Raw genomic sequence first — 27,904 nt, forward strand, 5'->3', positions numbered from 1 at the left:
AAATTCATGTGAAAATTTCCAAAACTTCAAAATATTTTCAATTCCTTAAAAAATTAATGAGAGTAATAATACATTAGTTTGTAGCATTAGCCTCAGGCAACATTTTTCAACCTTTTTCTTCTCATGGCACACATAAATGAATTACTAAAATTCTGCAGTATACCAAAAAGTGTATTTCTGTCAGTCTGACCAAAAAAAAAAATAGGTATAATTTTGATTCAGTCACCCCGCACGGCTATTGTTCTGTTAGCTCTTGTCACTTCTTTTACTTGACAACCTAAGGAAAAAGAGGACAGTGCCCCAGACCAAATAGTCAGGTGTTGCATATTTTGAGCACACGGGCTGAAAATTGCTGGCCTAAAGCAATGCTTTGTGGAGGGATGTGGTGAAAATGAAATGGGACAATGCCTGCAAGCAGCACGCTGCCAGAAAGCTCCCCAGCAGAGTGGCAGCTGTTGCTGACTAAAGCAATATAAAGTTATAGCATGTTAAAAGTTTTATTCTGTTCCTAATGTAATGTTTAATATTTAGGTTTATATATAGTGTAACTCTTACATACTCTCTTAAATTATAGTTTTGCTTATTTTTGGTATGGGTTGCAGTTGCTTCTTGTTCATGGTTGTGACAATGCAACTTGGCAAAAATAATATCCAGAAACAATAAATTAAAATTGCATTTGAGAGGATCTTTTCTGTGAGGAAGTCAAGCCTTCTGCCCTTGCGAATAGGTTCCCATGGCCCAACTTCAAAGTATGTTGTCTGTTCTCCATTGATGGTGCAAGGACAAGACTTCTCAAATGATGTCATTGGAGCCCTCAACCTAAGATTTGTAGGGCTTTATATTTATGCAATAGTTTCCTTTTTGGGAATGGGGATTTATTTATTTACTTTTTTAGAAACCCACTGTGAGGCGTATCTTTCACAAGCATATATAGAAGAATTGTGCTTTATTCGTGTGGCACAGTTTGTATTGAGAGAAGTGTAATCTATTTTTTCATGTTGTGTTCAAGATTATTAGATTATGAAAGAGCCATGTGTCATACGGGGTGGTTCTCAGGTAACTCCAGAGTATGGTTCCCCCTTTGTTGGGATGAAAATTAGAGGTAGGAGGACTGGAACTGAAGATACTCTTGGTAAGATGAGACATTGCACATTTGGTGAACCTTCATGTTGGAAATTATACTGTCAACATAAATGACTTTGGAAGTTCTCTTTTGATTGAAAACTAGAACAGATACCTGAATAGGAGCTTGGTCATAGTTCAAAGGGTATTATGTCTAAAGTTCAACAGACAAGGGCAGAAGGCTTTCACTTAGATATCTTGGATTTGTGGTTTCAAACATTTGCTGTGTGCCAGCTTGCACTCCTCTCTCAAATTTATGGCACTTTGTTTAAAATTATTTTTTTATTGGCACATTTTAAGAAATTCGCCGTCACCTTAATATTAGCAGGCAGCATATGGCTTCAGGTTGATTTTTCACACAGATGGTAACAAATGGTGCCAGGAAGAAAGGGGGAGCAGCTGCTGGGGAGACAAGCACCAGAAGACCCCGTCTCCTCCCATCAATTCAGTTGAACTAAATCCTCTCTCAACTACAACATCCCCATCCCCACACCCCACTCTGAGAGGGTCAAGCTATTATCAGGCATTTGTAGTGCATCACTATAATGGAAGTGCTATCACTTATTAAAATCAGACACAGAGCCCTTCATGTTTTAGCAAAGAGACCTCTGGAAGGGAGGCTTTCTTGAGGGAAGGGTAGTGCCTCCCGGTTTGCTCACCTGGAACTCTGCTTTCACACCTCACCCAGCCTTCATGGGTATACCCCAAGCACAAAAATGTAACTGCTTTCTTTGCTTCCACTTAGCTTAGTTGACATTTTAAAAATGAATTTTACCAAATAGTGAGGAAGAACAGAAAAGAAATGTCTCAAAAATATAAACAGTATAAAAATAGTCATGTTCCCAAAGTATGAGTTTGTGATCCTGAGTTCTAACTCCCTTTGTGTTACTGGGAGCTGACACAATTTCATGTGGCTCTTGCTGGCACTCTTCCGCCGTGTTCTTAGCATGCTGGGCTCTGAGGACCCCTTCCTTAAGCCTGCGTTTCTGGCTCCCTTACTAGTATGAATTAAACCCATTTCTGATTCAGATTCAGACATTGCGTTCTGCCAGAGAGTGGTAAAGCAGGAAGAAGGAGCCCTTGGAGGTGGGAGATGGTCATAACCTTTCCCAGCAGGCCAGCCTGTGTCCTGGAGAGCAGCCTGGGTGCAGTGGTGCAGTCTGAGGCACGGGTAGGAGGCTTCCAAAGTCAGCCTTCACCTCCTTGCAATCCTGCCCTTGGTGGTGGTTCAGGACATCTGGTGTCAGGTCAGCATCCTGACACCAGACCTCTGTATCAAGACCATGTGACCATGTTCAAACCATGATCTCCCAAATCAGGCAAACCCTACGCATTGGCCTGACTTAGTCTTCCTCTGCCTTGGCTCTTTGTTCATTGTGTTGCTTCTTGATCAGATTTTGCTTTCCCCCTCTGTAGATAGGGAGAAGAGGAAGAAAAGGTAGGTCTAGCACCTGCATCTTGTGCTCCTGATACACAAAGCTGCAGACCCTGTTCTCGGAATAAACCTTGCCCTTTTACATGTCCATAATTTTGTACATACAATTTCCTTTGCCTGGAATGCCCAGCTCTGTTAGTTGTTTCCTGCTCCATGTGAATGTATGGAGATGAAGGGAAGGGAAAAATAGGACATGCTCATAAGCCCTAAGTGCCTAATCAAGGAAAAGCGGAAGGTGCATTCAGCTCATGTGCACCGCCTGGAACCTAGCAAACACTCAGTAAGCTATGGCAGCTCTTCCATTGATGATTACCGGACAAAAAACCATAATCCCTGCGGGTTTCTGTGCCCACTTGGAGCTCAGAAGGGAAAACCATGAAGGGAACCTATACCAGGGAATTTTGCCCTCTGCTGTACTTGCTGTTTTGAATGGAAACCTGTTATTGAGACACTTATCTATAAGATAATAGTATCTTGCTGTTCAGTCCATCAGGAACCAAGCTAAGGCAAACCAACCCTGTAGGAAACACTAGTTGTGTGACAAGTCAGACATCCTCCCTCTGGGTGTTAGTTTTCACATCTGAAAAGCAGGAGTTTGGACTAGATAATAAATAGATGGTCTCTAACATTCCTTTCAGCTGGATGTTCTGAAGTGCCATTCAAACTGTTACCTATGATGTCACTTCAGAGATGAATGTCAATTTAGTAATATAAAAGGAGAATATGCTCAGTGATGAAATGTGTGACTATTAGGAAGTTTGTTTCAAGTACAGTAGTTTCAGTACATTTTTTTCCTCTCAAAGCCAAAACAGAAAGCAGATGGAAAAGGACACACCCACCCACACACATCTTCCTCAGCACACATTTGCCCACTGCATCACTAGATGGCACTCTTGGATTAATAAGATACTTTCCTCTTGGAAATTACAGGACTTCTGGAGGACTTCTAATAAAAACAGATAGTCATGAATCTATACCTGAAACTGAGGAATAAGTTAACGCGAGGAAAGAGAAATGGATGTTTTTCTATTACTCTGCAATTATTAGATATTTGAAGTAGTGAAAACCTGGAACGTTCCACATTGCCCTGAAGGATATTATCTTATAAGCAAATATTTCTTAATTATAGGGCATAAGGTATCTTTAACATTAAAATTAACTATTTAAATTAACTTTTTAAATTAAAAAGCTGGAGGCAAAGAAAATATTTCAGAAGTTCTCTGGTAAGATAGTTTACGACAGTCTAAAGTTAATAAATCTAAAACCTTAGTCCAGTGAAGCTGGAAACACCGTCTAGTGACTGAGTTAAGTAAATTCCATTGAACCGAAAGGTGAAAGCTTGAGTCATCTTTAACAAAAGAATCATTTGATTCATGATTCTGTGGCAGTTGAATGGTTAAATATATTAATAAAAGGAGGAAGAATGCTTAGGAATATGTGATAATATTGCTATGTCTTATAGTTCTTTTTTAAAAAGATTTTATTTTTAGGGAGAGGGTAAGGGAGGAGAAAGGGAGAAAAACTTGAATGTGTGGTTGCCTCTCATGTGCCCCCTGCTGGGGACCTGTCCCACGATCCAGGCATGTGCCCTAGACTGGAATCAAATTGGCGACCATTTGGTTCACAGGCCAGCACTCAATCCATTGAGCCACACCAGCCAGGGCTTATAGTTCTTTTATAGGATTCCTGAGAGAGGATATTTTTTCTTCATTTAGAGTGAATATCTTTCCACTGATTTTCTTCTTTTAGTAACAGCTCCTACCCTACAGTGTTCTTTCAGTTGGCAGCGTGCATTTAAGATTCATCCATGTCTTTGCATGGCTTGATAGCTCATTCGTTTTTTACTTCTGAATATTTTGTTGTATGTATCAGTTTACACTTACCTATTGAAGGACCTCTTGGTTGCTTCCAATTTGAGGTGATTATGAGTAAAGATGCTGTAAATGTATGTGTGCTAGTTTTATGTGGACAAAAAAAAAAGAATTTTTAAATCAGTTGAGTATATGCCTAGTAGCACAATTGTATAGTAAGATTATGTTTAGCTTTGTAAGAAACTGACAAACTCTTCCATAGTGGCTTTACCACTTCGCATTCTTGTCAGCAACCAACGAGAGTTCCTTTTGCTCCTTCATCCCAATGAGTATCTTGGATTTTAGCCATTCTAATATATGTGCAGTAGTAGTGTATCCTTTGTTTTAATTTTCATTTTTTGAATGACATATAATGTTGCACATCTTTTTGTGTTCGTTGGTGAGGTGCATGTTTATATCTTTTGCCCATTTTTTAATTGGATTATTTTCTTGTTTAGATATGGATACAAACCTTCTATCAGATTTATATTTAGCAAGTGTTTTCTCCCAGTCTTTGACTTTCATTTTCTTAATAGTATCTTTCACAGAGCACAAGTTTTTAATTTTAATAAAGTCCAACTTAACCAATTTTGTCTTTTTAAAAAAATATTTTGTTTTTATTTTTAGAGAGAGAGGAAGGGAGGGACAAAAGGAGAGAAACATCAGTGTGTTGTTGCCTCTTGTGTGCCCCCTACTGGGGACCTGGCCTGCAACCCAGGCAGGTGCCTTGACTGGGAATCGAACCAGTGACTCCTTGGATCGCAGGCCAGCACCCAGACCACTGAACTACACCAGCCAGGGCCAATTTGTCTTTTATGAATTGTGTTTTGGTGGTGTATGTAACAATTCATTACCAAACCCAAGATCACATAGACTAAATTTTGTCGTATTTTTCCCCCCTAGAATTTTATAGTTTTGCATTTTACAGGTATGTCTATGATCCGTTTTGAGTTAATTTTTGTGAAAAATGTCCAGCCTGTGTCTGGGTTTTTGTTTTGTTTTGTTTTGTTTTGTTTTTTAATGGATGTTTAATTCTTCTGGCACCATTTATTGAAAAGACTATCCTTTCTCCATTGAATTGTCTTTGTGCCTTTGGCATGTATCAGTTGATTATATTTATGTTGGTCTGTTTCTGAGCTCCCTGTTTAATTCTCTTGGTTTAGTATGTCTGTTATTTTGCCAGTACCTTGATTATAGCATCTTGACATCCTATAGTATAAAGTCCTTCAACTTTGTTCTTTTTCTTCAGTATTGTACGGGTCTTTGTCTTTCCATATGAACATTAGGACTAGTTTGTTAAAATCTGCAAAATAGCTTTCTGGGATTTTGACTGAGATTGTGTTGACTCTGTAGATCAATTTGGGAAGAGTTAGCATCTTCACAATATGGAGTCTTTCAATTCACAAACATGGAATAGCTCTCCATATATTTAGCTCTTTGATTTTTTTCATCATTATTTTGCAGTTTTCAACATACAAATCCTGTACCTATTTTCTTAGGTTTATACCTAAGTATTTCTTTTTTTGATATTGTTATAATTATTTTTAAATTTCAAATTCCAGCTCTTCATTTTTACGATATAGGAAGGCAGTTGACTTTTACATATAGACGTGCTATCCTGCACCCTTGCTCTACTTGTTTATTAGGTCCAGGCGTATTGTTGTATATTCTTTGGGATTTTATATATAGATAGTAATATCATCTGTGAATAAAGACAGTTTTACTCTTTCCTTTCTGATCTGTATACCATTTATTTCTTTTTCTTGTCTTACTGCACTAGCTGGGCTTTTCATTTTGGCATTTATTATGTTCTTTACTAAATAAGATAAAGCTATTCCCAGATTAGTTTTTCTTCACAACCCATTTTGAAGAAATGCACACTTCAGACTTCATATTTACTATCAAGGTGTGAAATTCAATAATTATAAGATTGTCCTGGATTTTTTTCTTTTTAGATATTCTTTAGCCTTATTTGCAGGACCTGCTTTACATTGAGAGTGGTCATGCTAAAGTCTCTAATTATTAATGTGTTTCTAATTTTTCTCCCTTCTATAGCTTCTGATTGGGCAAAGGTGGTTGCTGTTGTGTTACTTGCTGTTACGAATTCATTGTGAATTTTGGATTTTAGTACTAAAAATATCTTTTATTTGTGATTTTTCTGAATCACTTTTGTATTCCTATTGAGTTGGATCTTGTTTCATGAGGCAATTTGAAAATCTCTTTCCTTTATTAGGTGAGTTAAGCCCATTTATAGTTATTAACACAACTTGTTTGGCCTTTGTCACATTTATAATTGCTACATGTACTATGTTATATTTGCAGTGTTTATTTACAAGATGTGTTTGCTTCTATTTTTTATATTTTGGTATTTAGAAGATTTTGTCATTCTAGTGGCACTTTGTCCTCTGTTTATTTAACCTTATACTTTCTAGTTTGTCAGTTTTTAAGGATATCTTTTGACTCCTGCCTACTGCCAATACAGCAGTTAGCTTATTCTACTTTTGTTTTTCCCACTCACTTCTTCTCCCATCTTTTTACTTGCTTATTTTCTATTTATACTTTGTCAGAGCATGTAACATCCCTCTGCCCTGTGCTCACTTTTGTTTTTAATTTCATACTTACATATATAAAATGTTCATTGTCAGTTCTTTTGCTGAAGTTTTCTATCACCCTTTATTTGGATGAAACTGATCCTCTAGTAGTGTCAAGGACTACTGAGGGTCTAAGGTTTTGCCCTGCTTGTAATCTTAGTAAGTTAGTGCGTTAGTGCTACATGGATGTTGACAGTGAGCAGTGGTTTGTGTTATAGGGGAAGAAAATGAAGTTTGGGAAACCTAGTACCTTTATGGTTAAGTGGAAGCAAACTTGCTCTGCTTTGTGGGTAGACACTTATCTCCGAAGGTTATACCATGCAAACACAGACCTTAGAAATGACCTGGATAAAACAGCAGTCAGCTCCTTGCCTATTTGGCATACCGAGCAGGAATATGCAGGGATTGCTCTAGCCCATGGCAGATTGCTTTTCCCAAAAAGCAGGTTCAAAAAAGGAGCTTGCGAGCACAGGATTCCCCTAGGAATCCTGTGTTTAAAACTTCTTTATAGCCTTAATATTGGAAATACTGACTTGATAAACTCCTTCATTCATACTTTCTTCCCGTGATTTTCTTGAAAATGCTACTTTGTTATTATCTTGCTTAGATGTTTCTTTCGGGAAATCTGATAGCAACTTCATTACTGTGCCCTTTTAAGATATTTGGGTTTTTTACCTGAAAACCTATTTTTTCCACCTTTATTGATATATAATTGACATATAAAAGTTATATATATATTTATAGTATACAATTATAATTAAATGATTACCACAGTTAAGCTAATTAACTTACCTATCACCTTACATAGTTATCATCTTTTTATAGTGAGAACGTTTAAGACCTATTACTTGCTTAGAAAATTTCAACTATATAATATAGTGTCTTTAACTATAGTCACCATGTTATACATGAGTACTCTTGACTAACTGAAACTTTGTGTCCTTTGACCAATATCACCCCGTTTCCCCCAGATTTTTGCAGTTGTCATTCTATTCTGTACTTCTATGTGTTAGACTTTTGTGGATTCCACGTGTAAGATCATGTTGTATTTCTCTTTCTTGCCTGACTTATTTCACTTACCATAAGTGAACCTCCAGTTCACCGTGTCACAGATGACAGGGTTTCCTTCTTTTTAAAGGCTGAGTAATATCCTATTGTGTTGTGTATATATTACACTACATTTTCTTAATCCATTCATCCATCAATAAACCCTTAGGTTGATTCCCTATGTTGGCTATTGTGACTGACGCTGTAGCGAATGTGCGAATGTAGGTATCTCTTTGATAGATTGATTTTGTTTCCTTTGGATATATACCCAGAAGTGGGATTGCTGGATCATATGGTAGTTCTGTTTGAAATTTCTGAGGAACCTCTATACTGTTTTCATAGTGGCTGTTTCAGTTTACATTCCTACCAATAGCATATGTACAAGGCGTCTCTTTTTCTTGTATACTCTCCCACACTTATCTTTTGACTTTTTAATAGCCATTCTAATATATGTGAGGTGGTATTTCATTGTGGTTTTGATTTGCATTTTCCTGATAATTAGTGATATTGAGCATTTTTTAAATATATCTGTTGCCCATTTATATGGTGTTTTTTTGTTGTTGTTGTTGAGTTCCTTATGTATTTTGGACATTAACCCCTTATCAACTATATTGTTTGCAAATATTTTCTTTCATTTCATAGGCTGACTTTTAATTTTGTTGATTTTTTTTTTTGCTGTGCAGAAGCTTCTTCGTTTGATGCAATCCCTTTTGTCTGTTTTTTATTTTGTTACTGCTTATATCCAAAAAATCATTGCCCAAACCAATACCAAGAAGCTTTTCCCTATAATTTCTTCTAGTAGTTTTACAATTTCAGATCTTACATTAAAGCCTTTAATTTATTATGAGTTGACTTTTTATATTGTATGAGGTAAGAGTTCGTTTTTATTCTTCTGCATGTTTGTTACAGAACAGCAAGTAGGGTCCTGCTGCCTGCTGCCACCCTCTGGGCAGAATTCCAGAGGCAAAGGTTTGGTGATAAAGGAAAGGAGTTTTTATTCAAAAGCCAGTTTTGGAAATACAGTTTTACACTTGCATTAATCACTTAAGCCCATCGATTAAGGCTAAACTTCATAATTCCTGAGTTTCCCTATCATTCCCCTTGTTAGTTTTTAATTATCTTATTTCTTTAGCATTAGTTTACAAACTGAAACAACATAAGATACAAAAGCTACACAATTTTGGAAGAATGGCAGGCCTTTGCCTCAGAGCCCCTCCCCTCGGGAACGCTCAAAGAACAACCCTGCGGCCCTCTGCCGCCCTCTGCCCGGAGTACCTGATCATGGGCTGCACCTGGAGTTTCTTCTCCCATCCAAAATCCATTCAAAATACCATCCTCTGGGAAACAGGCAGCTGCAGCGTGACATCTTCCAGTAAGAGCTAGAAAGCCAGTCTCTGCCCTTCTTTTATTTTAAATCTTCTGGCCCATAATTCCATGAGCCCTGAGGGCATTCAGCTTTTCAGCCAATCAGTCCGAGACTGTTTACCATTGCCTCCAGCAACCTCCTCCTGGCAGCCCCTCCCGACTCTTCCCTAGTGATCTGATCAGATCCCTGTATCACCAGTGGATATTCAGTTTTCTCAACACTTATTAAATGTTATTAAACAGATTATCCTTTCCCCGTTGTGTGTTCTTGGCACCTTTTTTGAAGATCAGTTCACTAAGTGTGTGGATTTATTTCTGGGTTCTGTTCTTTTCCTTTGGTCTGTAAATCTGTTTTTAAAGCCATACTATAATATTTTTATTATTATAGCTTTGAAGTATATTTTGAAGTTAGGTAGTGTGATATCTCCATTTTTGTTTTGTGGGTTTTTTTTTTACTCAAGATCGCTTTGGTTATTTGGTGTCTTTTGTGGTTCCATGTGAATTTTAGGAATTTTTTTCTCTTTAGTTCCGTGAGTAATGCTGTTGGAATTTTGATAGGGATTGCATTGAATCTGTAGATCACTTTGGGTAGATGGGAATTTTAATAATATTAATTCTTTAAGTTCATAAACACAGTATATCTTTGTATTTATTTGTGTCTTCAATTTCTTCATCAGCGTTTTATACTTTGCAGTTAATTTTATTCCTATTATTTTTTTGATGCTATTGTAAATGGGTTATGTTCTTACATTTCTTTTTCAGAGTTAATTTTTAGTGTATAGAAATGCGACTGATATTTGTATGTTGATTTTTGTATCCTACAACTTTACTGAATTCATTTATTTTAACAATTTTTTGGTGGATTCTTTAGAGTTTCCTACATATAGGATTATGACATTTGCAAACAGAAACAATTTGCAAACAGAAACAATTTCCAATTTGTATGCCTTTTATTTCTTTTTCCTAATTCCTCTAGCTAGAACTTCTAGTACTCTACTGAATGAAAGTGGTGAGAGTGAGCATCTTTGTCTTGTTCCTGATATTGAATGAAAGCATTCAGCTTTCCACATTTGAGTATTTTGTTGGCTGTGGGCTTGTCCTTTCTGCCATTATTATGTTGAGATATATCCCTTCTATAAATCATTTGTTAAGTTTTTATTATGAAAGATTTTGAATTTTGTCAGATGCTTTTTTTGCATCTGTTAAGATAATCATATGATTTTTATCCTTCATTTTGTTAACATGGTTTGTTACATTTATTGATTTGTGTATGTTGAACCATTCTTGAGTCCTAGGGTTAAATCTCACTTGATCACAGTATATATATATATATATTAATGTGGTGTTGAATTTGATTTGCTAGTATTTTGTTGAGGATTTTGCATCTGTGTTCCTCAGAAATATTAGCCTGCAATTTGTCTTTTTTCTGATAGTTTCTTCATTTGTCTCTGGTATCGAGATAGCTGGCCTCATAAAATGAGTTTGCAAGTATTCCCTCACCAGTTTTTTGGAAGAATTTAATAAGGACTGGTGTTAACGCTTCTTTAAATGTTTGGTAGAATTCACTAGTGAAGCCATCAGGTCCTGGGCTTTTCTTTGTCAGGAGGTTTTTGATTATTGATTCAGTCTCTTTGACTCATTATTGGTCTGTTGAGATTTTGTTTCTTCACAATTCAGTCTTGATAGGTTGTATTTCTAAGAATTTATCCATTACTTCTAGGTTTTCCAGCTTGTTTGCATGGCTTGATAGCTCATTCCTTTTTTACTTAAATATTTATAGTAGTCTCTTATGATCCTTTGTATTTTTGTGGTATCAGGTGTAATGTCTCTTTTTTTAATTTATAATCTTATTTATTAGAGTCTTCTCACTTTTTTTTGTCTAACTAAAGGTTTGTCAGTTTTTTAATAAAAAAATCAACTTATAGTTTTATTGATTTTCTTTTTGTTTTGTTTTAAGATTTTATTTATGTTTAGGGAGAGGGTAAGGAAGGGAGAAGAGAGGGAGAGAAACATCACTGAGTGGTTACCTGTCACGCGCCCCCTACTGGAGACCTGGTCTGCAACCTGGGCATGTGCCCTGACTGGGAATTGAACTGGCATCCCTTTGGTTCAAAGGACAGCACTCCATCAGCTGAGCCACACCAGCCAGCACTCTATTGTTTTGTTTAGTCTCTTTTATTTACAAGTATTTCTGCTCTGTTCTTTATTTATTTCCTTCCTTCTGCTAACTTGGGGTTTAGTTTGATCTTCTCTTTTTCTAGTTCTATGAGGTATAAAGCTAGTTATTTGAGATTTTCATTCAGTATATAAGTGCTATTGCTATAAACTTCCCTCTTAGACCTGCTTATGCTGCATCCCATAAGTTTTAGTAAGCTGTTTGTTTTCATTTTCATTTGTCTCAAGATATTTTTTATTTCCACTTTAATTTCCAATTTTCCAAGTTTACTCCTGTTACTGGTTTCTAGTTTCATGCCATTGTGGTCAGAAAAGATACTTGAAATAATTTTACTCTTCTTAAATTTTTGAGATATGTTTTGTGGCCTAACGTAATTTATCCTGGAGAATGTTCCATGTGCACTTGAAAAGAACCTATATTCTCCTGATGTTGAATGGAATGTTCTATATGTGTATGTTAGCTTCCTTTGGTCTATGATGTTAGCTGTTTCCTTATTGATTATCTGTTGTTGAAAGTGGGATATTGAAGTACCCTACAATCATTATATTGTTGTCTATTTCTCCCTTCAACTCTTTTAATATTTGTTTTATGTATTTAGGTGCTCTGCTGTTGGGTGAATATATATTTACAATTGTTATATCCTTTGATGAATTGACCCCTTTATCATTATATAATGATTTTCTCTGATACTTTTTGATTTAAAGCCTATTTTTTCTAATATAATTTAGCCAACTCTGTTCCCTTTTGATTACCGTTTGCATGGAATATCCTTTTTCAGTCTTTCATTTTTAGTGAATCTTTGGTAGGCAGCGTGTAGTTGGATCTTTTTCTTAAATTCAGCTACTCTGTGTCTTTTAATTGTGAAATTTAATCCATTTACATTTTAAGTAATTATTGATACTGTTACCGTTGCCATTTTGTTAATTGCTCTCTGGCTATTCTGTAGTTCCTTTCTTCCTCTCATACTGTCTTCCTTTGTGATGTGATGATTTTTTATATTGGTCTCTTTGGTTCCTTTTGGTTTTTTGTTTTTGTTTTTGTTTTTTTGTATCTGATGCAGTTTTCTTTGTGCCATAACTATAAGGTTTACATAAAGCATCTTATAACAGCCTCTTAAGCTGATAATCACCTAACTTTGCATGTAAAAACTCTACATCTTGACTTCTTTCTCCACATTTTACTTTATTAATATCACAATTTACATATTTTATATATTTTGTGTTATTTAAAAATTATTGTAGCTGTAGTTATTTTTAATATTTTTGTCTTTTAACTTATAAACTAGAATTTAAACTGATGTATGTACCACTGTTACATACCACAGTATTCTAAATTTGACTATATTCTTATTTCTATAGTGAGTTTTATACATTAATTTTCATGTTGTTAGTGTCCCTTCATTTCAACTTGAAGTATTTATTCCCTTTAGCATTTCTTATAAGGCATCTGTAGTGATAATGAATCTTACAGCTTTTATTTATCAAGGAAAATCTTTATTTCAACTTCATTTCTGAGGGACAGCTTTGCCTGGTATAATATTCTTGTTTGGCAGCTTTTCTTTCAACATTTGGAATATATCATCCTACTGTCTCCCAGACCTGCAAGGGTTCTGCTGAGAAATTCACTGCTAGTTTATTTCTTTTTAAATCCTCCCCTGAGGATATGTTTACTGATTTTTAGAGAGAAAGAGGAACATTGATGTGACAGAGAAACATCAGTCATGTGCCTCCTGTACATACCCCATTGGGGGATTGAACCCATAACCTAGGTATGTGCCTTGACTGGGGATTGAATCTTCAACCTTTTAGTGCATGGAATGATGCTTCAACCAACTGAGCCACCTGGCCAGGTCTGTCATTATTTTTTTTTAGTAAGCTTTCTACCCCTTTTTCTGCTCCTTTGGGACTCATATAATGTGTATATATTAACCAATATATGGTGTCCCATAGTCTTTCTTCATTTATTTTCATTCTTTTCTCATTTTGTATCTCTGATCATGAAATTTCTGAGTTTTCAAACTTAGTGATTTTTTCTTCTGTTTGTTGAGTCTGTTGTTGTAATTCTCTATGGAATTTTTCAGTTCAGTTACTGTGTTAATTCAGCTCCAGAATTTCTATTTGGTTTTTTTTTTATGCTGTTTCTTTGTTGACTTTCTCATCTTGTTCCTGTATTGTTTTCCTTATTTTATTTTATTTTCCCTCTGTGTTTTCTTGTAGTTCACTAAGCTTCTTTAAAACAATTATTTTGAATTCTTTGTCAGACAGTTTGTGGATCTGCATTTCTTCTTGGTGTATTACTGCTACTTTATATTGTTCCTTTAGTATTGTCATGTTTCCCTGATTATTCATGATTATTCATGATGTCTGCACATTTGAAGAAGTAGACACCTCTTTTAGTCTTTATATACTGCTTCAGCAGAGAAAGCCCTTCACCAGTCAGGCTGGGCAGATTAGCCTGATACCTGGGTTGGTAGGTGGGTGGGCCTGGTGCCTAGGCCACCTGGCATGTTGGATCTTCAGGGGCTTTGGGCAGTGGGATGGGTCTCAGTCCTCCGCCTGTGGATCATGTCCTGAAGCTTGCAGCAATGAAGGCTTGCCTGGCCCTGGGGTGGTTCTAGAGGCTAGGGCATTGGGGGCTGGCCCAGTGCCAGCCTGGATCCTGAGGGCACAGCAGCCTATGACTGTGGGGCTGGCCTGAACCCCGGGACTGCAGGGGCTGGCCTGGCACTAGGACAGGCCTGTATCTTGAAGCTGTAGCCACAGGCCTGGTGACGGGTATATGGCAAAATTAGGTTTTTACTTAACTCCTCTCCCCATGTGGAGGGTATCTCTTCCTGTGCTCTGCTGCCTGGGCTTGAGGTCGGGGTGGCACAAGTAATGTGAAATTCTTCTTCCTGCTCTCTTCAATAGGTATTCTCTTATTTCCCAGGTACTATAATTTCCCACCTGGAATCCTTAGCTCTTGTGAAGGTACTTTTAGGTATGAGTACTTGTTTAAATTGATGTTTCTGTGAAGGAACAAGTGCTGAATAATACTGTTCTTCCATTTTGTTGATGTCACTGAGGATTTTTTTTTTTTTTTAATATTTAAAGCTTAGGTTTTACTAGAATTTACCTTACAGTTGACCATTGCAGGACAATTTTCCTGGGTACCTACTATGCCCTTTCCATGTATAGATTTAGACCTTTTATTTCTAGGAAGTTTTATGGTATTATAGTTTTAAATTTTAGTTCTGTTTCATTAATCTGTTTCTGCTTTACAGGGATTCCAAATATACGTCTGTTGGATCTTCTCTATCTCTTCTTTTAACCACTTTCTCTCTGATCCCTTTTATTTATTTATTTATATTTTATTTTCATGCTTTTAGTTGTTTTGCTCTCTTCAATGTTCTTATTAAATTTTCATTTAAATTTGTTCTTCCTTGATCACCCTGAAATTTAATCTTCATTTCAGGTATGTTTTTGTCTTTGTCTTCCTTTCTCCCCTGAGTTCAAGCAATTTTTTACTTCTGTCTGCTTTCGTCCATTTCTGTTCTGCATTTTTGAACTTCTCATTAAAAATAATTTTTATATTCCTAAATACTCATTAAATCATATTTAATTTACTTTGGGGTCTTGTGTTAAAGTTTTCTTTGTGACTGTTTTCTGAAGTGCATTTTCATTTGCTGAAATGTTTTGATTCTCTTTTTTTATTTTCTTCTGATAGTACTTTTGGATAGTTGTCAATTGCTTTCATCTACCTATTGTGTGGATAGAGTTGGAAGTTTGAGTTGGTTTATAGGATTTCTATTTTGAGAACACTTTTACCTGTAAATGTAGTGAAGGATAGTCTCTCTTCAATGGATGGCTCATTGTTTGAGAAGGTCAGTGGGGATAGGAATTGTTTGTCTGTTTTAGCTCTTGTATGTGTGTTTTGCAGGAGTCTAAATTTTCTCCTGTTTCTTTTTACTTCAACATTTAGTCACCAAAAGGTACCTCTCCCTTCCCTTTTTACCCATTTCTTCCCCAGAAGCAGGCCCCCCCCTTTTTTTTTTTTGCACTTTTTTCCATTACCATTTATCCTCCTTGTGCACTCCTACTCCCTGCCCGCGATCACCACACTGTTGTCCCTGTCCTTGAGTGCCTTTTCCTTTTTGCTTAGTCTCTGCTCCCACTATGTACCACCCCTCCCCATAACTGTCATCCTGCTCTCTATCTATGAGATCATCTCTATTTTGCTTGTTAGTTCAGTTTGTTCACTAGATTCCACATATGAGTGAAAGCATAAGGTATTTGTCTTTCTCTGACTGGCTTATTTCACTTAGCATAATGTTCTGCAGGTCCATCCATACTGTCACAAAGGGTAAGATTTTCTTTGTTTTACATCTGAGTAGTATTCCATTGTGTAAATGTCCATAGTTGTTATATTCACTCATCTACTGATAGACACGTAGGCTGCTTCCATACCTTAGTGACTGAAAATAACACTACAATGAACGTAGGGGCGCTTATGTTCTTTTGAATTTGTGTTTTTGGTTTCTTTGGATATATTCCCAGAAGTGGAATTGCTGTATCAAAAATGCAGATCCATTTTTAATTTTTTGAGGTATCTCCATACTGCTTTCCACAGTGGCTGCACCAGTCTGCATTCCCACCAACAGTGCACTAGGGTTCCCCTTTCTCCACATCCTCACCAGCACTTGTTTGTTGATTTATTAATGACAGTCATTCTGACAGCTGTGAGATGATATCTCATTGTGGTTTTACTTTGCCTTTCTCTGATGATTAGTGACATTTCTCTTTTCATATGTCTATTGGCCATCTGTATGTCCTCTTTGGAGAAGTGTCTATTCAGGTCCTTTGCTCATTTTCTAATTGGATTGTTTGCTTTTTTGGTGTTGAGATTTATAAGTTCTTTATAAATTTTAGATATTAACCCCTTGCAATGCCTTTTTGAGATTGTCATTCAAGTTCCATAGATTTAAGTCCCTTCCCTGTAGTAAGTGTTCTGATTGACAAGGTGTTTTTCACTATTTTTGTACTTAGGGTAAACTGCCTCTTTCTGGACTGATTTTAGCTTAAATTAGGCCCTCTGTACCATTCTTCTCCTTTCTATATGTTTTTTTCCAAACTTCTCACTTTCCACAAATGTTTTTAGTGGGAGTTCAAGAGGTAGCTCTGCTGGAATTTGGTGTCTGTTTTTCTACTTACAAGTGATTTAAGCCTGTAGTCTTCTATGTCTTTTAGTTGTGCTTAGGGTGTAGATTTTGTTTGGCTTTGTTATTGTTGCTCTGAATAGATTTTCGGAGGATGTATAATATTCAGTTATATAGACATATGGTGAGTTTTAAACAGTGTTCAGTTTGTTGACTATGTAGGTAGTTTTAAAATGTGCAGATTATAACTATGCCTATAGCTAAATCTTTGTACAACTGTAACTTGCCTCTAATGAATAAATTCTTAAAAGTAGGTAAACAGTAATATCAAATTTTAAGGCGTTTACTAATGCATACTTCCCAGTTGCCCTTTAGAGAACCTCCAAACATTTATTAAGTTTCTGCTGGGTAGCAGGCACTGCACTGACTAAGCACTAAGAATACAAGCATCAGCAGGCCCAGTTGTGCTCTCTGTCAGGGACATAGACATGAAGCACATTTGTGACAAAAACTTTGCCCAAAGAGTAAGTTCAGAATATAGGTGCACAAAAGGAGAAGTGAGTGCTTTTTGGAACATTTTTTTTTGTAAACAAGCTCACCTCTGTTTTCTCAGAATAATGGAAACCTGGCTTTCCCTGAGGATAGCTATCCCTTGCTGCCCCTCAAGGTGGGACTATTCACTCTTCTACCTGCCCAGTCTCTCTCTGAGCTCTCTTCCCTTCTCTTGGGCCACTAGCACCTGTCCTTAGATTATTTCATGGGTTCTCTTTTCCCTCTTTGTCCCTCATGTTGGTGTTCGCTTTAGCCTTCATTTTCTTCCCCCATACAGTTTCCCTCTGTGGCTTCATCGTACCTTTCCTGTACCTTCAGTGGCTCCCACATACTCCCTTCTGGGCCACATTTATCTCCTGAGTTTCCATCCCAGCCTCCCAGTTAGACCTTTCTACTTGGTTACTCTGCAAACACCACAAATTCCCCATGTACAAAACTTAACTCATCATTTTACCCCAGACCTGCTCTTTCTCCTATTCTCTGGATATATTTGTGGCATTACCAGTTTCTACTAGTTACCTAGAAACTTGGACACATAAACTTTGACTCCCACTTTGCCTTTTCACGTTTCTCCCTCTGCTTATCTTTCCCTTCAAGGAAATCCTTCCTCTGCCTCTCCATATTTTCATTGTCTCTTTTTGTTCTCATGCCCTACTCTGAAATCTCTCTACCTCTCTTTCTCTTCCTTCTTACCTTTTCTTCCTCCCATTTATTTTTCCTACTTCTTGATTTTTGCTCATTTTTTTCCATTCCCCTTCCCACTTTCTTCCCCATTTATTCCCTCTGCATTCCCTATTCTCAGATTCTCCTGCACCCTCACTGCCCATGTATGGGTCTTGGGCGTGTCCCTGTTCTTCCTTTAGAGAATTAATGTTCACATGGGACAGCCTGCGGCCAGAATACTGTTTCTAAAGGGTGGGGCAGAGAATGGGGTGGGCAGAAAGTATCAAGCACTTCTAGACTAGAAGCCAATTCACTGTTTCTTCCTTTCCCTTCTGCACCAAGAGTTAGACCTGTATTTGTCTTCTGAGCATACATGGGTTCCCAAGGGGCAGCTTTGGGGTGCCTTGAAAGCCACAGTTAAAGCTTGATGCAGGAAGCACCTCCAGAAAGCCTCAAACCTGATAAAAAGGAACCTGAATAATCAGGAATAAGGGCTTTAAAAGCATGTCAATCAGTCAGTGTCAGCTAATCTTGGTGTGTTTAATGGTGGCTCTTTTTCACAGGCTTCTTGAGATTTGGTTAATCTTTACCTTTTCTCAGAGTTTTAGCCTTGATAAGTGTGACTAATAATTTCAGGAGGCAGTTGAGTTGAATAAAGAGTGTTTTGAACTTCTAAGTTCTGTTAATGACAGCTGCTCAGAAAGGATGCAGGAATCTATAAATGGCAGATTAGCACCTTGAATAGACTGTCAGGAATTAAATAGACAGCTTGTTCTTAAAGATAGATTTTTTAAACTGTAATATATTGTTTATTGACCTATAAGAAGAGAGAAAAACTATTGACCTATAAGAAAAGGGAAAAACCAAAGGGTATGTGACAATTTAAGAAATGAATCATTTTTGTACATATATATGTCTAATATATATATGTTGTTTAATTTTTGATAAAAGAAGTAGGGTAGATTCTCAAACTATAATTACTTTAAGTTTTTCTTTTTATTTTTTTATTGATTTTTATTTTTTTAGAGAGAGAAAGAGAAACTTTGATTTGTTGTTCTACTTACTCATGCATTCACTGGTTGACTCTTGCATGTGCCTTGACTAGGGATCAAACCTGCAACCTTGTTGTATCAGGATCACTCTCTTACCAACTGAACTGCCTGGCCAGAGCTCTTTATTATGGTTTTTGAAGGGATATAAGATGAATGTGTTGTTTGCTGTGCTGCAATAATCAAAATGATTATTGCTTCGGGGGATGAATGGACAGTCAAAATCATTAAGTAATTACACAATTTATAGCTTACCTAAATGTAATTTTATATTGAAAATACGGTTCTGGTGAAAGATTCTGTGGTAATCTATTAATACATCAAAACTACCCCAAAACGGAGTGGCTTAAAACAACAGACATTTTTTGTCGCCTCATTCCTGTAAGTCAGGATGTCAGGAGCCGCTTAGTTCATTGGTTCTGGCTCGGTTTCTCTCATGCTTGCAGTCAGATGTCAGCCAGGACTGCAGTCACTGGAAGGCTTGGCTAGAACTGGAGGATCTGCTTTTAAGATAACTCGCTCACATGGCTGTTGGCAGGAGGCCTTAGTTTCTCACCATTCGGTCCTCTCCGTGTAGGACTGCTGGAATGTCCCTCTGACATGGCAAGTGGCTTCCCCCAGAATGAATGAACGGTCCAATGGACAGGGCAAGAAGGAAGCAACAGTGTGTTTATGATCTAGTCTCTAATGTCACATACCAATACTTCTTTTTTCTATTTGTTTGAAGCAAGTCTCAGAGTCCAGCTTGCACTTATGGGGAGGAGAACCAAGCTCTACCTCTTGAAGGGAGGAGTAGGAAAGAATTTGTGGGCATAGTTTAAAATTACCACAGGCTTGTTTTGCCAGATTTTATACTTCCTATGGTTGGAGTTAGTATAGCTTAGTAGTTAAGAGCATGGACTCTGAGGCCTAACTGCCTTAGTTTGATTCTGGTTTTCTACCACTTACAGAGCATGATTTAGCACGAGTTACTCACCTTCTCAGGACCTCATATTCCTCATCTATACAATGAGGAAAATAATAGCACCTACCTCATGGGAATGTGTGCAAAGTATACTAGTTAATGTAAGTACAAGATATAGAACTGTGGCTGATGCATAGAATGCTCTCAATAAATAGTAGGTTGCAGTATCATTGTTGTAGTTTGAGCAACAATATAGTCTAATTTGTTTCTCCCTTCATTTCTGTATAATCTGAAGAATATTGGGTGTGTCCAAATTTTTGGTGTCTCTGGGCCACACTGGAAGAAGAGTTGTCTTGGGCCACACATTAAATACACAAACACTAGTGAAAACTGATGAGGCAATAAAAGGTTTTAAGTAAATTTACAATTTTGTGTTGGCTGCATTCCTAGCCATCCTGGGCAGTGTGTGGCCTGAGGGCTGCAGGCCGGAACAGGTACCACCTATTACAGAGTTTCTGGTCATCTTGGCAAGTTCTTTAGGATACATGAATACAATGTAGGAGGAAAGTGAGCTGGTGGCTCTCAGTGCAGATTCCACCTGTAGTAGAGTATCCTGCAAGGACTCTAGCTTCACACCAGGAAGAAAATGTGACCCTCTGCACTCTGAAACTCTAGCCTGGAAAGGGCTTTCCCCCAACTTAACAGGAACGTGCTCTGGGATGTGTGATCTCTGTTAGCTATTCTTAGGGTTCATTCACATATTCAGCCCATAAATATTCATAAATTTTTTTGGAGTTCAAAGGAAAGTGACCCTTCACAGTACTTTATTTACTGTAGAGAATCAAGTAAAATTACATATTTCCTAGTTCTCTGGAGTTTATCTCCTTTTTGTAACATTTTCATTTCAAATTTTGGCTGATTTGCTTAATTAGAGTATGGTTCTCATGGCTGGAGTTTTTCTTTTAAAATCTCTTTACTGGGGCCCTAACCAGAGTGACTTGATTGGTTGGGTATCGTCTTGCAAACCTAAAGATTGCCAGTTCGATTCCCTAGTCAGGGCCCATGCCTGGGTTGCAGGTTCAGTCCCAGGTTGGGGCACATGCAAGAGGCAACTGATTAATGTTTCTCCCTCACATCAATAGTTCTCTTTTCTCTTGTTTTCTCTCTCCCTTCCCCTCTAAAAATAGGGAGTGGAGAACCAAACCTCTGTAAGGGAATGGGATAATTACAAATCCAACACTTTCAAAGAATCTGATTTATTAAAGAGCAAGTGACTATTATGATAGTTAAATACCTCAGTAAATACTGCACTTATATTGGTGGATCTTGACCTGGCATTTATTGCTACATTCTTGGCTCCAAAAAGATGTTTTTAAAAGATACTCACAAATACCACATGTCAAAACTGCAAAAATTAAAAAAAAAAGTTTCTGTTTTTGTTTTTGGGCATAATACACCAATCTTTTTTTTTTTTTTAAATATGAACTCTATTTCATAGATGACAAAGAAAATTGCTAACCAGAGGAATTTTTACACCAAATTTCTGTCATATTTCATTATTTATGCCAATAGTCTTCATGGCTGAAAAGTATAATTGAAGTAACTTCTTTAAAAAGTGTTACCTAGCCCTGCACTCGAATATACATTGCTTAAGTCCACCCAAATTCCTTTCAGATTTTGGGTTCATTTTCTCAACTGTAAAAGAAAGAGTATATAAGTAGGATTACATTGGCAGCACATGCCAGGATTCTAACTGCTGTGCTTTAACCAAATAAAGATCTCTTTTTTCCATGTAATAAGAAGTCTGTCTTTTTGCTCTATTATCAGTAGTGTGTGACTTCTGTCTCAATGCCTGTGGTTCCATGGTTATCCATAGTTATAAGACGGCTATGATGAGTCTTATGGTGTCATGTCACATTTTGAGTAGAAAGTGGCTGCACAGCAAGGCTTTCCAGAAACTCTCAGTTAACTTTTTTCATTGATTAGAACTGTGCCACATGGCTTCCTCCAATTCTAAGGGATTCCAAGGAAGTGAGTGTTTTAGCAGCGTATGTACACTGCTACCCCAAATAAGATAAGAGCTCTGTTAACAAGGAACAGAGGGAGAACACACAGGAATAAGCAACTAGGTAGTGGCTGCCACAAAGGATCTGGATGGTTGCTGAAGTCTTGAGCCTGTTGAATCTATCCTCTTGGAAAAAGAACATAGTGACATTATAGTACTTCATGTGAATAGTTAATCTGCTTTATGTTTTTAAAGTTGGATTTCAGATGCAGAATCATCTATAGGCATATCCTTAAGTAATATACATAGTTGTAAATCTCAGTAATGACCTTATATATGATCTCCTCCTCCTAGCAAAAAACTCATTAGAATAGGGGGTTCTTGAATAAACTCTTTTAAAAGCTATTTATATTGTATTTTTTTTATTATATGTGATTTTAGGTTTGCTGAAATGATTGTAAATTGGCTATTGTAAATCAGCTCTGTGTGAAAACAATTAAACATTACTTAATTGAAATTGAACCCTTTTTAAATTTTATTTATTTATTTTTAGAGAGAAGGGAAGGGAAGGAGAAAGAGAGGAAGAGAAACATCAATGTGTGGTTGCCTCTCACATGCCCCGTATTGGGAACCTGGCCCGCAACCCAGGCATCTCCTCTGACTGGGAATCGAACCAGTGACCCTTAGGTTCACAGGACGGCACTCAATCCACTGAGCTATATCAGCCAGGGCCCATTTTTTATTTTGACAGAATTTGCAATATTAAATCAACTTGCTGTATGTTTTCTTAAGTGAAAAGGCCTTATTTCCTAAAGTAATCTTATTCCTATCTAAAAGTTACATGTGAACATTGTAAAAAAGAAATTCATCTAATATTGAAAGACAAAAAGAAGAAAGTAATCTAATTACCCAGAAGTAATTATTGTTACCATTTTAATATACATTTCTATGTGTACAAAGTATGTGGTCCTGGCTGGTGTTGCTCAGTGGATTGAGTGCCAGCATGCAAACCAAAACATCGCTGGTTTGATTCCCTCTCAGGACACATGTCTGGGTTGTAGGCCAGGTTCCCAGTTGGGGGCATGTGAGGATCAACCAGTTGATGTATCTCTCACACATCAATGTTTCTCTCTCCCTTCCCATCTCTCTAAAAATAAATAAAAAAAATATTTAAGTATGTGTTTTAGGATAATATATTTTAGGATTTAGGTAATAGATTTTGAAATTATTTGTAGACAGAGTTCATTGTGAATAAATATGTTAACTGAGATATCTCTTGACATAAAACATTGGATAAATAACTCCATTTCAGCCTTCAAAAGATAAATAAAAGTTACTATTTAATTTTCATCATTTATAACTGAAAATTTTTAAAGTCATGTTTTTGGAAAAGTTTGGCATTAATTCTTACTGATTTTGATTTATCTAACAAGAAGTAAAAGCTTTTGTTCTGAGCCTAGGATATCCTTATTCCTCCCTGAGGCCATTTATTTATTTCGGGGACTCACTATTGAAATATCAGAATAATAGCAGATGATTGAAATGAAAATACAGGTTTTTTTACTGTGACCATTTAAAGTTCTGTGTAGGTTGGGGTCTTTCTATACCTGAGCATTCATTTGCCTATCATTTTCAAGCTGCAGATACATTCCACCTCTCTAGTTAAATTTAGCTGAGGAATTGTTAGGTTCAGGTTATAATTGCTCTTTCTCTTCTCTTCACTTTCCCAGCCTCTGCAGTACTTTGACAAGCTTCACTCCTCCTGCAAGTAGTGTTTTCAGTGTGTCTTTTTTGCGCTGTCAACAGGCCCTTTCCATGATCTACTGGCCTCCTCCTCAGTGAATGCCGCCACCACCTCCACCCCTGCAGTAGTGCAGGGATGAGAAAATAAAGCGGGGCAGTCATTGCATTTTTTAACATCTACTCTATGAACAGTCCTCAGTTGACCCTTTCTTTTATCCTTCTTAGATCTCTTACCTGCAATAAGAGTCAAGTTGCCCCCAAATGGTTCTTGGTGCTTTGATTGTTGGCTCAAGGATCCAATAGCTAGGCTTAAGTTTGGGTAACAGAAAGTAAAAATACTGTTTTCCATTTAAATGCCACTTTAATGTTATTTATTGGACAAATAACATTATGTACTATAATGCAATTCACTTAATGGAAAAGAAAAAATTCCTTTAAATTCTGCAATTCTAGTGACCAGTTTTGTTTTTCTGTGTTTCCAGGCTTGGTCTGTATGCATATGCAGTTTTTACTTTGTTATACTCAAGAGTGGCTATTATTTGATTTCTAAGATTTTTCTTTTAATATAATTATTTTCTATTTTGTTACATAATTTCTGTAGTGATACTCACATTTTTCGTATAGGTAATTTATCCCAAGGTACAAAATTCAAAAAATATAAAAGGGTATACAGCAAGAAGAAAGTCCCTGTCCCACCCTGGTTCTCCAGCTATCTAGTTCCCATCCCTTTTCCCCAGAAGTTGCTGCTTTCTTTGTGACTTTTTTAAAAACTTGATCCTTCCCCTCTACCAGTTTTCAGAATAATGTATTGGTTTCTCAGAATCCTCTAATTAAGACCAGTGGAAGTTTGTAGGGGTTTTCCCCACATAAAATATTTTTTTAATTGTTCTTTAAAAAGGTTTGGGGTTTGGTTTTTAATCAGGCAGCAGGTACTTCTCATCAGTCTGACATCTCTCTCACATGTCAAACTGGCTTCAGCTAACAATACTTAATTAAATCCAAAAGGGAGAAATAGGTTTCAATTTTGAGGGAAAAAATCCAGCTCTGAGAACTATTAAAACAAAATGAGGCCCTGGCCTGTGTCAGTTTGTTGGACATCATCCCGCAAGGCAAAGGGTCCCTGGTTCGATTTCCTGTCGGGGTTCGTGCCTGGGTTGTGAGTTGGGTCTCCATCTGGGCATATGCGGGAGGCAGCCAATGCATGTTTCTCTCTCACATAGATGTTTCTCACCCTTCCTCTCTCTCTAAAAATAAATAAATAAAATCTTTAAAACAAAATGAGGGCTAATATTGTGTTACCTTATGTACCCTTCTTCTCAGACAAAACCAAAGATAAAATTTTCCTAACTCAGGCAGGCACCAATACCAACAGACACTGTGCGTGCACTCTTAGTGCGAGCACAGAATGTACACTCTCTCTCTCTCTCTCCCCCCACCCCCCACCCCCAAACGAAGGAAAATCAGAGCATGTCAGAGTGACAGTGAAGGTTTTTGCTTCTTATTTTATCATCATGAACTCATGAATTTTAACATATTTGATATGATTCAGTCCATTGCAGCTCTTCTTTTTAATTCTCAAATTGGCCATCTTTGGCCATTGGGAACATCTTTAGCTTGTCTTCCAAGTTCTTTTTGACAGGATCACCGGTCATCCTTGATATCTTCCTTGCTTTCCGATATAAGATGTTTCAGGGTCATCTTGTATTCACTGATATTTTTAAGTTACTGTAAAATATCTCATCAAAATAGATGTATCATCATGTCTCCCTTAGTGGAGAATGTTCAGCTTGTTCCCATTTTAAAATATTATTAATAATTTTTCAACAGTATCTCTGTTGATATATAGACTTTTTAGTCTTTGGTTTATGCCCTTTGTGTATATTTTCACATATAATTACTAATTCAAGAGTATGAATATTATTTTTACTCTGAAAAACATTGCCAAATTGAATTGTAAAAGGATTGTGCCCCTTTGCAAAATATGAGTAAGGCAGTTTTAATATAATGCCAACATTTATGCATTCTGATTATTTTTAATATTCACTAAGTCAGTCATATAAAATCATAAGTACTCTTGTTGCATATTTTGTTAATTATGAAATTTAAAATAATTTCATGTTTATTTATTGTATAAAGTTCATTTTTATATGAATTGTCTGTGCCCTTTGCTTATTTGCCAGTTAGAGTCTTGACTTTTCTTAAAGAAAAAAACAACTTATGTTTTTTATATATTTTGAATGTTAACCTTTGTCATAATGGTGTTATATATTTTAATTGTTTTAGTTTTATATTAACCAATAATTAACCTTATTCAAGAGGTACTACCAGATTTTAAACATAAACATATTAATTTGTTGTATTCAACTATCTATGAGGCAAGTCACTTCTCTGAACTTCCGTTACCTCATCTATCAAGTATTGGGTTGAACTTGATCTCTTAGATCCTTTCTAGCTCTGACAGCCAAGATTTTCTTAGCTAACAATCACCAATTTAAATAACTACTGTAGTTCTTTGCTCTTTTAAATAAAGAATCTTTGCCATTGGAAAACCTTTTACAACCTTCTGGCAAAGTTAAACTTCATCTCCTTCAGTTTTCCTTCACTACCCATATGGTATGGTAGAACTCACAGAAAGAACATGTTTTGTAAAAGTATATTTCTTGGTTTGCTTAAGTGAAATCCTGTGATTGTTGGTTCTTTCAAGTCACAAGACAAGGGAATGACTATTCCCTCAACTTTGTTACCCCTTGTATTTTTTCAAGTGACCACTGGATTGGATTTAGCCTTTCTTTTTTTAAAGATTTTATTTTTAGAGAGAGGGGAAGGGAGGGAGGAAGAGAAACATCAATGTCTGGTTGCCTTTGAGCGCTCCCTACTGGGGATCTGGCCCACAACCCAGGTATGTGCCCTGACTGGGAATTGAACCAGCGACCCTTTGGTTTTCAGGCCGGCCCTCAACCCACTGAGTCACACCAATCAGGGAGGGTTCAGCCTTTTGAAAAGCTTTACATATAAGAATTTTCTGAAGTATATTAAGACAAAATGTAATAAAATTTTAAAATAGAGATATTAATAAAATGTGCTTTTGTCATCCAGTATCCAGAGTACTTAAGGATTGTTAATACAAGTTAGCAAAAAATAGCTATAAATATGAGTTGAACTATCAATTTTATTTGGCCCTGACAGTTTTAGAAGTTTTTTAAAGAAAAACTTCTTATATACTCTTGCTGGTAAAATAGATACTGAACCATCTATATTTCAAGGCTGCTATAAACCATCTGGTCTAACACCTGGAATTCTATGAACAATAAAAAATAACAGGTTGGCAGGCCTGGCTGATGGCTCAGTTGCTTGGAGTGTCATCCTGTACACCAAAGGGTTGCTGGTTCAGTTTCCAGATAGGGCACATACCTAGGTTGCAGAGTTTGATCCCCTGTTGGGCACATATGGGAGGCAACCAGTCAATGTATCTTTCTCGCAGTGATGTTCTCTCTCTCTTGTTTCCCCCTTCTACCCCATCCTCTCTCTCTAAAATCAAGAAAAACATATCCTCGGGTGAGGATTAAAAAATAATAAAAATAAAATAATAGGTTGGTGAATTTGCCATTGGAATGCTAACTGCAATATACAGGTTTGAGTGAGTTTCCATGACTTATAATTGGCTCTTTGTGTCCTCTTAGAGAATAGTTTCTAATATTTTTTTATGTCTTCATCTTTTTCAAAATGTGACACCCCTTTGTGTTATTTTCAGAAAGGTTGGGAAACATACCATGTTTTTCATGTCTATATTTTGCTCCCATTCAGAGATTAGACTTTCAGTAACTTTATTCTTAAAGAGTGGAACCCCCAAAATAAACATACAAATTAAAAACCTCTGGATAAAGCCCTCAAAGATCTAATTTCATTCAGAGGCCTGTGAGCCCTCCAATTGAAGTCAATTTATTGTTATGTTTTACATGTAAGAATCTTAATTGAGTGGAAGAAGAGCCCGTGGCAGACACTTTGACAGCTGGCCATCTGAAACAGAGGAAATGGTTTTTAAAAAAAAAATAGAAAACTGTATAAAGGACATCTAGTAAACCATAAACTACTTACAGTCAAAGTCTTTTTTTTTTTTTTTCTTTAGAGGGGATGGGAGGGAGAAAGGAAGAGCAGCATCAATGTGAGAGAGAAACATTTGTCATTTGCCTCTCTCAGGTGCCATGGCCGGGGACCGAACCTCCAACTTAGGCATGTGCCCTGTCTGGGAATCGAACTGGCAAACTTTT

The 27,904-nt window shown here is 36.8% G+C and overlaps 1 protein-coding gene across 1 annotated transcript in view; it reads left to right on the forward strand.

Annotated features, from left to right (window-relative positions):
- The window catches only part of HACD2 (3-hydroxyacyl-CoA dehydratase 2), a 109,540-nt gene that overhangs the window by 26,856 nt on the left and 54,780 nt on the right, over positions 1 to 27,904 (forward strand). The window lies entirely within an intron of this gene.

This window comes from Pteronotus mesoamericanus, unplaced genomic scaffold, assembly GCF_021234165.1.
Source record: "Pteronotus mesoamericanus isolate MK-2021 breed Mesoamerican mustached bat unplaced genomic scaffold, CSHL_Meso_final contig_27, whole genome shotgun sequence".
Lineage (NCBI taxonomy): Eukaryota > Metazoa > Chordata > Mammalia > Chiroptera > Mormoopidae > Pteronotus > Pteronotus mesoamericanus.